Genomic DNA, 11,602 nt, shown 5'->3' with positions numbered 1-11,602 from the left:
AAGAAGTCAAATCAACTGGAAATGAAATGTACAAATCTGAGTAAATAACATGACTAATAATTGAAAATGTCATTATACTTTAAGATCTTCAATAAACAAAAGAAAATTCTTAAAATGCAAGGAAAGAAGATTCAAAATGAAAGAAATGATTGCTCTATAGGATGGAAAAAGCTAAAACATTTGGAAATAAAATGTATATAAATATGATTTAATAATTGAATAAAATTATTCAACCCTAAAAAGAGTAGTCAAAAAAAAAAAAAGGAAAACAAGGGACCAAAGAAATTAATCAGCTCAAAAATAATTCATAAGAAAATGTAAAAGAACATTAAATAAAATGCTTACATCAATGGAAAGATAAACAAATAAATGTCAAGGATTCATACAACATCTGATACTTAAATTATGAAAAATTTAAAAAAATCCATAAGAAATCCTCAAGTATCCACATAAGTCTTGGTGGTTCTTTGTCATACTAAGTATCAAGCTTCCTAAGTCCTCCGTTATCATGACGTAGGTATGCCATGTTACAACTAACCATCTCTCCTCTCAATACACCAAGAAGGCATCCACCCATTTTCCACTTTAGGGTTCCAAAACATGAAGGATCATTTCAGCTTTTGGCGCATGCAATATCCTCTACCGAACAATGCCACACCAATGCTGCCTCCCCCTTTGACGAGCCTATAGCCGCATCCATGATAATAAGGCATAGAAAAACTATATAGTAAGCTGATAATTATCTAATACATGGTAGTGAAAAATCAAAACCATATCATGAGATGCGCAAATACGAATACATGACAAGTTTTAGCTAACCAAGCTATATATAAGCTGCAACATGAGCCATAGGAATATGAATATGTGATGTTCCTGCAATATTATTCGCGAGTAAAGCCTTGACACAAGCCATATGCTAGACAACCATAAAATAAGTTCATAGCAATCCTATATAATCATCCAAAAGGAAACCCACAAAATGAACCAAACAAATGCTAGCACAAAAGGTTTTAACCAACCAAGCCGTATATAAGCCATGGCATGGACCATATTGACGCAAGTATGTATCCATCCTTAGTGACAACATCAGAAAAACCATGACATAGCTATATAAATATATAATAAGTTTAACCACTCCATATATGAGCCACAAATGAGCAATGCAAACACAAGTATATAATAGTCCATGACATAGGCCATAGGAACACATACATGATCTTTCACAATAGTCCCCGGTAAAGGCTCAACAAAGATTGTAGAAAACAAGTACATAAGAAGCTTATAATAATATTATATAACAATCTAAAAGACAAGTCATGATATGAGAGAACCCAAAAACAGGTACACAAAAGTCCTACATGGTAGTCCTAAGAAAAGCCACTTCATGAACCATACAAAAATATTATAGAACAGGTTAAAGAAAGCCCACATGACTACATGATATTTCGAAAGAAAAGTGACATCATGCACCATACAAACAAGAGTGCATGACATGAAAAAAATAAACAAGCCATATGTAAGCATCAACAGTTTGAAACAAAACTATGACAATTATTATCATGACGTAAATGAATATTTTGCTAGGTACCTTATTATGAGAGGGAGAGGATGCCAAGCAAGGAGAAAAGTTGGACAGCAAAAGTTATTGCCAACAACCTACAAAGGATGAGGGAACTTGTTTATCAGGGTAAGTGAAGACCTGACAGTAGCCTGTGAGGATGATCGATAAGCAAAAACTGGCAGTAGCGGCAAAAGGACTTACAAAGGTGGAAAGAATGGAGACTACGTGGATTATGGAGAGGAAGGATCCAAGGAGGGCAGAGTAAAAAGTCGAGGTGGTAGTATTGGTTGGTAAGAACATCAATGAGAAATGGTCAGGGGAGGTGGTGGCCTATGGGAGTATCAGCAAGAGAGGCCAGGGCTGTTAATAGCAGTGGTGGTGGTGGTGGTGATGCCTGATGGAAGGTGGAGGGCAGAGGTGGCTGATAGGAATTATTGGCAAAATACAGAAAGAAAACCAGTGCAATATGGTAGACAACCACATGAAGTGGTCATGGCCGGTGGTGATGCTGGCAACTGGCAACAATTGAGAAAAAGAGGGGTTGATGGTTTGCGATATAACATTCTTTTCCCATTCCTTCCTCAACTCAAAGTGAGCCAATTATGTTACATCCACTGATTTTGACTATATATTAACTTATGTGCATGCAATGAGATATCTAATTTAAGCCCCTATTAAAAACCAAAATTGATCCAGCCAACTTCATTTCCGGTCTATATATCAAGAGAACCTTTCTCAACATAAAAACAGTTGCAAAACTCTTGATTTCAGCTTGAACGGCATTTGAATCTAATGTGCACACCTCCTGTAATTTGTCAACATGGTAATTAATAATTACAACGTGTAAGCAGAAAATTCATAAAACTCTCTATTGGCATCATAATTTACAGAATTAAGTCAAGGTTAACAAATGATACCACAACTATTTCAATTAGACTTTACGGATATTTCTCTAGTTACCTGATTCGCTCAGAGCAGGGAAATCATGAACCAGTACAGAGAACAAACTCACATAATGATTTTGTTCTGTAAGGAAAATTAGTAAATTACATTGGACTAAACCTTCAACTGCCTAAGAAAACTAGCAATCAACTTGAAGTACCATATAAAGCATCAACAGTGTGGATCATTCATGTACCGCAGGAAGGAATCAAGGTCATTACAATATATCGAGGTTGTATATTTTACTTCATAAGACATCAAATTTTAATGAGTTAACTTTACTAGAAAACTACACTTTTAGTAGGGCTATGAAAATTTAGAAGTCTCTTGCATGATCTCCCCACATAAATGGCCACGCATATATACCAAGTTGTTGACAATATATCAAAACCTGAAAAAATCTGGGACTTAATGCCCATGAGTACTAGGGATCACAGATGGGCAACAACCTTGATGCGGATAACGAGTGACCATACCTTCAAAGAACACAAGGCTTCTTGAAAATCCCTAACGCAAAGCACTAAAGTGAGATACAGAAGCACCATCCAGCAACGCATCATCATTATATGCTACATAATGCTTATCCCTCGAATAAGAAAAAAATAATACCAAAGCTGATGCTCTGGTAGAAACTGCATTTTGTGAATTCGTTAATGAAAATGTAATAATCAAGTCCAAAAGATGGTTATGGCTTGAAATTTCAAGAATGTAAGTTGTACCACTGACAGGATTCTTGTTGCACTAGTCAGCACTGAAGAAATAGAATCCTGGAAAGCACAATGTCAGCAGACATGACAGATTCGAAATGTGTCATATTACGAAAAGAACAATCTACAAAAGGAAAACGACAATACAGTGCAGATTAAACTAGCTATGGAAGAACAAAGCTACATTGTGTGAAGATTTATTAAGATTCCCAACATAACTTGAGTATAAAATTCCTGTAAATATATCCTAGGACTTTTCAGCACATTTCATGGTCCAACAGTATACAGAATAGGTGATAATTATGCTAATGAAATGCATTATCAAAACTATTGATGTTATTCCCTGTATCCACTCCTTGAAGCATGCCCCATCATTATCCCCAGCACCAAGTGCTGGGTTACTTTACAGCAACAAGTTTTTTTGACCAGTCTGCATCCCTAAATGTAATGATAATTTTCCACATCATGTCATTACCATTAGCAATGACTAAAGAAACAGAACACAAATAGAAGTAGCAGAATAACTGATACCAACTTACAGCACTTAAAACATACTCTAGGTATCATCCTCTAAAGCAAATGAACAGGACCTACCAGCAATGATCAGAGCCTATGTACTACATGAAATTATGACTGTCTGCCATTCTCTTATCTAATTTCTTCTTGATGCTTGGAGTATCATAAAGACAAAAATGCTAAAACCTTTGAACTAGGCCTTGGTCCTAAAATTTACACATCACATAATTGGAGTTGAAATTGCTAGTAAGTAGAAAAATAGGGTAGTCGTTGTGCTAAATCTTGATTATACAATGGAAACAATCCCACGATGAAGCGTAGTCCTAAGTCATACCACAACTAACCATACATCCAACTGAAACATTTAGTTCTAGGACCCTAATTTGGAATGCATGTTATGCCTATGCACAGATAAGATATATGTCCAGAAAATAAATAAAAAAATAAAAACAAAAGTAAGGTATATGGAAACAGATGCACCCAAAAAAGGTGTGGGACCAACAAAAATCCAAATTGGATTTCTCACCTTGTTGATGCTGCTCGAGTTTCCTACAGATCAGTCCAAAACACATTTCAGATACCTCTGGTCTAGGAGAAAACTAGAACAGATACTTGAAGAGTTTTCTGATTATAGAACAAGAGGTACCTATATACCACAATCAAGTAATGCTGTTGTCAAGTGAGGTTTTATCTGAAACAGATCATAAAAATGATGGCTTGAATTCAAGGGTAGACCTGGCACAATCACAAATATCATATCTTGAACTGGAGAGGAAATATATAGGAGGATTGTCTGACTGTAAAGTAAATTAGATATTTCATACAATGATCCAAGATGTTGACATGGCATCAAAGTGAGTCTCTAGGATTTGAGCTGAAACAAATAATGATCAGTCCAATGGGCAGAATAGAGAGACAAGACATGAGATTAATGGAAAGAAACAATTGACTTCTCAGAGGAGTTCACAATCCTCTTCTATTATTTTCATTGTTCCTGCTGCTGCTCTTCTCTCAAGAACAGAGACCAATATAATGTCAAGCTGGTGGTTCCAAGAATCTTCAAAGTTTTCAAAAGAATATAGGAGATCAGTCTCCCAGCTTACCCAAAAAAAGTGCAGCAGCGAGAAGACAGGAGACCAAAAAAATAAAAAAATTAGAATAATACCTTTCCTTGAGACAGTGGGGACAGTTGAGGGAGCCTTAGCTTGGTCTTTACCTTGTGGACACACTGTTAACAAGATTGGAGACAGATGGAAACTAACAGCAGAGAAAGCGAAAGGCAATCATGGGCTTTATGGAATGTGGAGGGTTGGGAGTTGGCAGGGCTTTAAAGGGAATTGCACACTGTACAGTAGTTCAAATTTCAAAGGGGATGGTGGGGCTGATGCCGGTTTATTGGTTTCATAAAAAGGCATGCAAGCATAAGTGTTCATACCAATCAAATGCATTTATTTATCTCTTATTTACACCACAAAGCAAAAGCACATAACTAAGTTAGACTTACCAATCCAAGTCTACACTTTGTCTTTGATACAAGAACAAATATAGTAACATAATTCTCAAAATATAACCAGCTAGCAATTTACTGAAGACACCAAATGTGTTAGAACCTAAATCTTCCAAGGTTATCAACATGCAAAAGTAAGGTGACCCAAGGATTCTAGACCATAATCTTCCAGAAGCCATGAAGATTTGAAAACCAACATGTTTATTGTTTCAGTCTCAAATTAGAAAAGAAACTCCATGCTAATAGATAATGATAATGCTTTGGAGAAGCACCACATTTGCACAGATTTTCCAAATCGTTCTTTCTTGCTAGCAAACGCACACATCCAAAGTCCTTAGCTATCACTATCGGGCTAATGCTTTAGTCACTCAAACAGGAACAATTGAACACTTTATTCAAATGCAAAAGCCACAAGGTAAATTAATAACTCACCACTATTAACCCCATCTTATAGGGTGAAACCATCAGCCTTAAGTTGTGATTACAACAACAACAACAGCAAGAATTAGTGATAATCCAGAGGTTTATAGAAAAGGGAATTCATTTAATACATTTTTCACCAGAATAGGTTCCATGTCTAAAATACAACTTAAGAAAAACTAGGTTGAGGAACAAACATAAAAAGTGTGGTTTAATGATTTAAATAGGAGGTAACAAAACTGGAACATAGTTTGAAAAGGATAAAGTAAGAGTCAGTTAGGGTATTTCCATAGGATCGGACCAAAAATCTTGCAAGAATCGGACCTATTGGCCTATCTAGCTTGCATCTCCTGGGGCCTCACCAATTCCCAGCCAAATCCCAACCCTTGGGCTACAAGAAGGGAAAAAAAAAGACCAATGGAGGTCTATTTTCTTTTTCTTCCCACAGGATTTGAACAAGAAGGTGTTTGGTTAATAGAGCCATACTTAAATGGGCGGCCTACTCCACAAATCCTGCAGAATTTTCAGCCCAATCCTTTAGGAATATCCAAACAGGCCCTAAAAAAATAAATCAACCAAAAAACATAACTTCATAATGAAATTCAAAAAAAGATGAAATAGATTACATTAAGCTTCTAATAGTGAAAAAATAATAAAGATTATCCAATCAACAAAACTAATACTTTGTAAAATAAAATAAGCATTAAATGAAATGACAACCGAAAGGCTTTATAGGTCAAAGAAGCCAATCTATTTAAGGTAAAATAAACAAGGCCAAAAAAGATGATTCAGTAATTCAGCAAAACAAATTTATTAAAAAGGAGGATCAAGGGAAAAAAAATTAAAAAAGAAACACTCAAATAAAAAAACCAACATTTTGGGGAAAAAAATTAAAGAACTAAAAACAAAATGTAAAAGAACACAAGCAAAAACAAAAATCACGAAAATACAAATCTTCCTACATAAAAATAAAAACTGAATTATTTGAAAATCTGCAAAAAATGAAAGAAAAATCAGAAGAAGTGCAAGAAGCGAAGCTTAAAATTATGAAAGCGACCACTTTAATCAATAGCTAAATCATTTGAATTAAAATACATTAATTCCAATAAAGAATAAGAAATAATGCAAGCAAAATTAAGTTAGTATAATGCAGAAATCAAGTGAAAAGAAAGAGCCATTGAAATAAGAAAGCAATAATTAAACAAACAAAGGAAACAAAAAAACTGAAAAACAAAATGAAAATGCTGATATAACTTGAAACCAAAATATAACTTGAAAGTATAAAAGTAAGAAAAATGAATCGAGTAGAAATACTTCACAGGAAAATCCCAAAAAATGAAAAAGATTACTTTAAACTTGTAACAATGAAAAAACAATATAGATTTTTCAATCAACAAAGATAATACTTTGGAAAGGTAAAACAGGGAAAAGGAATAGCTTTATATTTCAAAGAAATCAATCAATTTAAAACAAAATAAAAAGGCCAAAAAAGATAATTCGACAATACAAAAAATATATTTATTAAAGAGGAGGATCAATGAAAAAGGAAAAAAGAAAAACACCAATCAGAAAAACTAATATTTGAAAAAACAATCAAACAAAATCTAAAAGAACACAAAAGAAACAAAAATCATCAAATTACAACTTGTCGAATATAAAAGTGAAAAACTAATTTAGAAGTCTTTAATCAATGAAAGAAAAATCTAGAAAAAGTACAAGAAAAAGAAAGGTCAAAATAATGAAAGAAGCCACTTTAACTGATTGAAATAACTAAATCATTTGGAATAACATGCAAAAATTCCAGTAAAGAACAAGAATTTATGTCAACAAGCAAATTTACTAAGGAAAGGAATCGGGTAAAAAGAAACAAGCCAATGAAATAACAGAATTTAATTAAACAAATAAATCAACTTCAAAAATTAATAATGAAAACATAAGAAAGAAAGAAAAAAAGGCAACAATACACATCAAGGAAAATTAAAATCTTGAAAAAGAAAATAAAAATACCGATATAGCATGAAATGTAAGGATCAAGGAAAAGATGAAAAAAGAAACACTCAAATAAGAAAAACAAACATTTAAAAGAAAATCAAAAAAAAAAACTAAAAAGAAAATGTAAATGAATACAAAAGCAAAGGAAAAATCAATAAAATAGAAATCCTCAAATATAAAAATAAAAATTTATTAATTTCAAAATATTTAATAAATCAAAGAGAAATATAGAAGAAGTACAAGAAAAGAACTTAAAATTAAGAAAGAAACCAGTTTAACTAATTGAAATAGCTAAATAATTTGGAAATAAAATGTATCATTCCAATAAAGAACTAGAATTAATAATAGCAAAAAAAAAAATTTGTTAAGAATTGGGAATCGAGAAAAAGAAAGCAGCCACTAAAATAAGAGAAATTAATTAAATCAATAAATCATGTTCACAAAATTATTAATAAAACATAAGAAAACAAAAGCCAAAACTACACATCAAGAAAAATTAAAAATTTGAAAAAGAAAAAGAAAAAGAAAATATATAACTTGAAAACAAGAATATAAGTTGAAAATGGTAGGACCTATTTAAAAAAAAGAATCAACCAGAAAACACAACTTCAGAGTGAAATTCAAAAGAATGAAGAAGATTACTTTAAACTTCTAATAATGAAAAAAATATAGATTTTCAATCAACAACTACAACATATTTGAAAAGTAAAACAAGCATTAAACGAAATGAGAAAGGAATGGCTTTATTGGTCAAACAAGCCCATCTATGTGACATAAAATAAAAAAGGTCAAAAAAGATGATCAAATAATTCAGAAAAATAAATTTATTAAAAGGGAGGATCAAGCAAAAGATGAAAAAAGAAACACTCAAATTAGAAAAACAAACATTTGAGAAATCAATCAAAAAAACTAAGAAGAAAATGTAAAAGAACATAAAAGCAAAAATACAAATTAATAAAATACAAATTTTAACACATAAAAATGAAATGATATATTTGGAAAATTCTAGAAAATAACAAAAAAATACAAAAAAGAATAAGAAAGAAAGGTTAAAATTATGAAAGAAACCACATTAATATAGAATGTACCGATTCCAATAAGGAACAAGAATTAATGCCAACAAAACAATTCTACTAATGTGAAAGAATCAAGTTAAAAGAAAGAAGCCACTGAAATAAAAGAGATTAATTAAACAAATAAATCAAATTCAAAAAATAAATAATAGAAATAAGAAAACAAGAAAGCAAAAGGCAAAAATACACATCAAGGAAAAGAAAAAACTTGAAATGAAAATGAAAATATTGATATAATTTGAAGTTTTCAGTAAACAAAAGAAAAAATTGAGAAGAAATATAAGAAATGAAACATTTATAGAAATGAAATGAAAAAAAAAAAAAGAAATAACCCAGCCATAGTATAGAAGAAGTCAAATCAAATGGAAATGAAATGTACACAGATCTGAGTAAATGAGATAACTGATAATTAAAAATGTCATGATACTTTGAAATATTCAATAAACAAAAGAAAATTCTAAAAATGCAAGGAAAGAAGATTCAAACTGAAAGTAATGATCGCTTTATAGGATGAAAAAGCTAAAACATTTGGAAATGAAATGTACATAAACATGATTTAACAATTGAATAAAATTATTTAAGACTCAAAAAGTGTAGTCAAAAAAAAAAGTAAAAAAAAGGGACCAAAGAAATTAATCAGCTCAAAAATAATTCATAAGAAAATGTAAAAGAACATAAAATAAAATGCATACAGCTAATGGAAAAATAAACAAATAAATGTCTAGGATTCATATAACATCTGATACTTAAATTATGAAAAAAATTAACAGAGACATATTTCTGCAAAAGGTAAAGTGGAAATACAAAGTCAATTGCAAGACTACAAGTTAAATACGCAGTCAGGTTGATAGCAAAGCATTTTAGTTGATGTAACCCATAAGTCCAAGAAGGAAAATCTGAAGGAAAAAAATATCATCAATCAAGTTAAGAAAAACTACCTATACTTGTACTTCACAAACAAGCTGTCAACTACTATTATTTTTTATTGATTAAGTAATCTCGCCTAGATAATCTTAGCCCTGATCCTTGTTTCCAAGGTCTTGCAAGTTTAGATTGACAGATTCATCATCCTTGGGCTGCTCGACACTAGTAACAATTTCCACGAGTTTTATATTGTGCCTCTTTCACATGTTTGTCTACGAAACAAATGTCAACGTGCATGTTCTTATATTTCCACCAACTCTAACAACTGAAAAAATCTCTCTTGAAAGCATTTAACCATACTGAATATGATCTGTAGAATCCCCCAGAGAAAGAATAGTAGTAAACGGCGCCAAACCTTTCTACTAGTTAAGGGACACCATGAAGTAAAAGATGGAGGCGAAAAAAATTTTGAAGTTAATGCAAGAAATAAATAGAAGGGAACAACTGAGTAATCGTTGGTTGAGAACCCCTCAATCCATTTGCCAAGAACGTCAAACTGACTAGAAAACATTGCCATAGGACTCAAAACTTAGGTCAAATTCACCTTCAAAAGAAAGACTACCATAACTTTAATTCAATATTAGAGCCTCAAGGAATCTCAGATATCTTATGTAGCACAAAAGAATAAAAAGAATTTGGTTTTCTAGGGTTAGGTTTAGAAGCAAGAGGATCTCAGAGATCTCACATCTTGACAAACAAGAAGAATTGCATATGTCCTTCTGAGGTTAGAATGAGGAAGAAACCAAAATCTCATATCTATGGTTTCCCACGTTGTCAAAGTGGGTTTCTAGGGTTCTATCTAAAACAGTTCGCAACTATCTCAGGCCAACGCAAGAAAAAGGAGAGGAGATAAGAAAGAGAAGATACCAAGAATCATTCATGTGTAGCTTGGCCTGCCTGAAGATGATACGGAAAGCAGCGGATCTTTTCTAAGAAGGAGAAGAGATTAAGAAAGTAAGAAGATAAATTGGATATTTGGGGTCAAACCGGGACGGATCTTAGAAATCTCAAATAGTTCGCAAGAACCCCAGATCAATTCAAGAAGAAAAGGAGAGAAAAGAAGAGAAAAAGAGGAAGTAGGAGATCAAAAAATCGAAACCTTCATCCACTTGAAAGGATTAGCAGTCGTTATTGGATCCTTCATCCCGTAGCTGTAGACTTCAAAGTAGATGAATACCGGAAAATTTTCTCGACCAAGAACCCGTCCGATCTTTCGAATGGATTCAAAAAATTGACATATTAGTCAACAACGAGATGGATCGAGTTGGAAAGAGAGGAGCAGTTAGGACCGAAGCTTACCTTGGGGAAGATCGGCGGCATCTGTTGAGTCCTAGCTCGGCCTCGAGGGTTTCGACAAGAAAGTGAAAGCGGGGAGAAGAAAATCGAGGAGAGAAGGGAAATGAGGGCTGCTCCCAGAAAGGGCAGAGCGGGCAGCAGGGGATTCAAAGAGGAGCGCGTGGCCAACAGTGGTGATCAAATATTTATAGCGGCTTAAGGCGGTGCTCTAAATAAACGCGATCATCGTAACACCTTCGTGCCTTTGCCGTTATATCACATACCATCGCGGGGAGAAGGGTTTCTTTCCTGAGTAACGTAACGGCTATGAGATAGGCGCCGTTATAATGGGTTATTACGGGTTATTTTGCGTTACAAATAAATAACGGTTTCCTAAAACACGTAACGACCGTTGCAAAATTGTAATACCTTAACGGGCCAAATAAGCTGTTGGAGCTGGGCCTCCAAGTGCTTGGTGAAGAAGAGAAAATGTGATCTAGGATGGTAAATTACGAGAGAGGAGAAAAGGACTGGAAAAAAATAGTTTCTCTCGTAATCCCTTTTTCTAATCTCTTAAAAGGTGGAGAAATCTGGAGGAAGAAAATTCTCCTTCCCTTCTCTTTTTTCTCTTATATTCCAAGTTCTTTTCTTTTCCTTTCTCTTCATTCATGTTTCTCTTCTTTTT

General features: G+C 33.1%; 1 long non-coding RNA gene across 2 annotated transcripts; it reads right to left on the bottom strand.

Annotated features, from left to right (window-relative positions):
• Positions 1-332: 332 nt before the first annotated feature.
• LOC140857208 (uncharacterized) lies at positions 333-11,145 on the bottom strand. Of its 2 annotated transcripts, none has more exons than XR_012140770.1 (3): positions 10,942-11,145; positions 2,980-3,270; positions 333-684 (listed from the first exon to the last, which is right to left on the bottom strand). It is a non-coding gene; the product is annotated as an uncharacterized lncRNA (long non-coding RNA). The 2 variants fall into 2 exon arrangements; XR_012140769.1 differs by lacking the exon at positions 333-684 and adding an exon at positions 4,253-4,372 and having other exon boundaries at positions 691-3,270.
• Positions 11,146-11,602: the final 457 nt, after the last annotated feature.

Source organism: Elaeis guineensis, chromosome 4 (assembly GCF_000442705.2).
Source record: "Elaeis guineensis isolate ETL-2024a chromosome 4, EG11, whole genome shotgun sequence".
NCBI lineage: Eukaryota > Viridiplantae > Streptophyta > Magnoliopsida > Arecales > Arecaceae > Elaeis > Elaeis guineensis.
The sequence above is the reverse complement of the archived record's forward strand: the minus strand, read 5'-3'. Positions and strand labels throughout refer to the sequence as shown.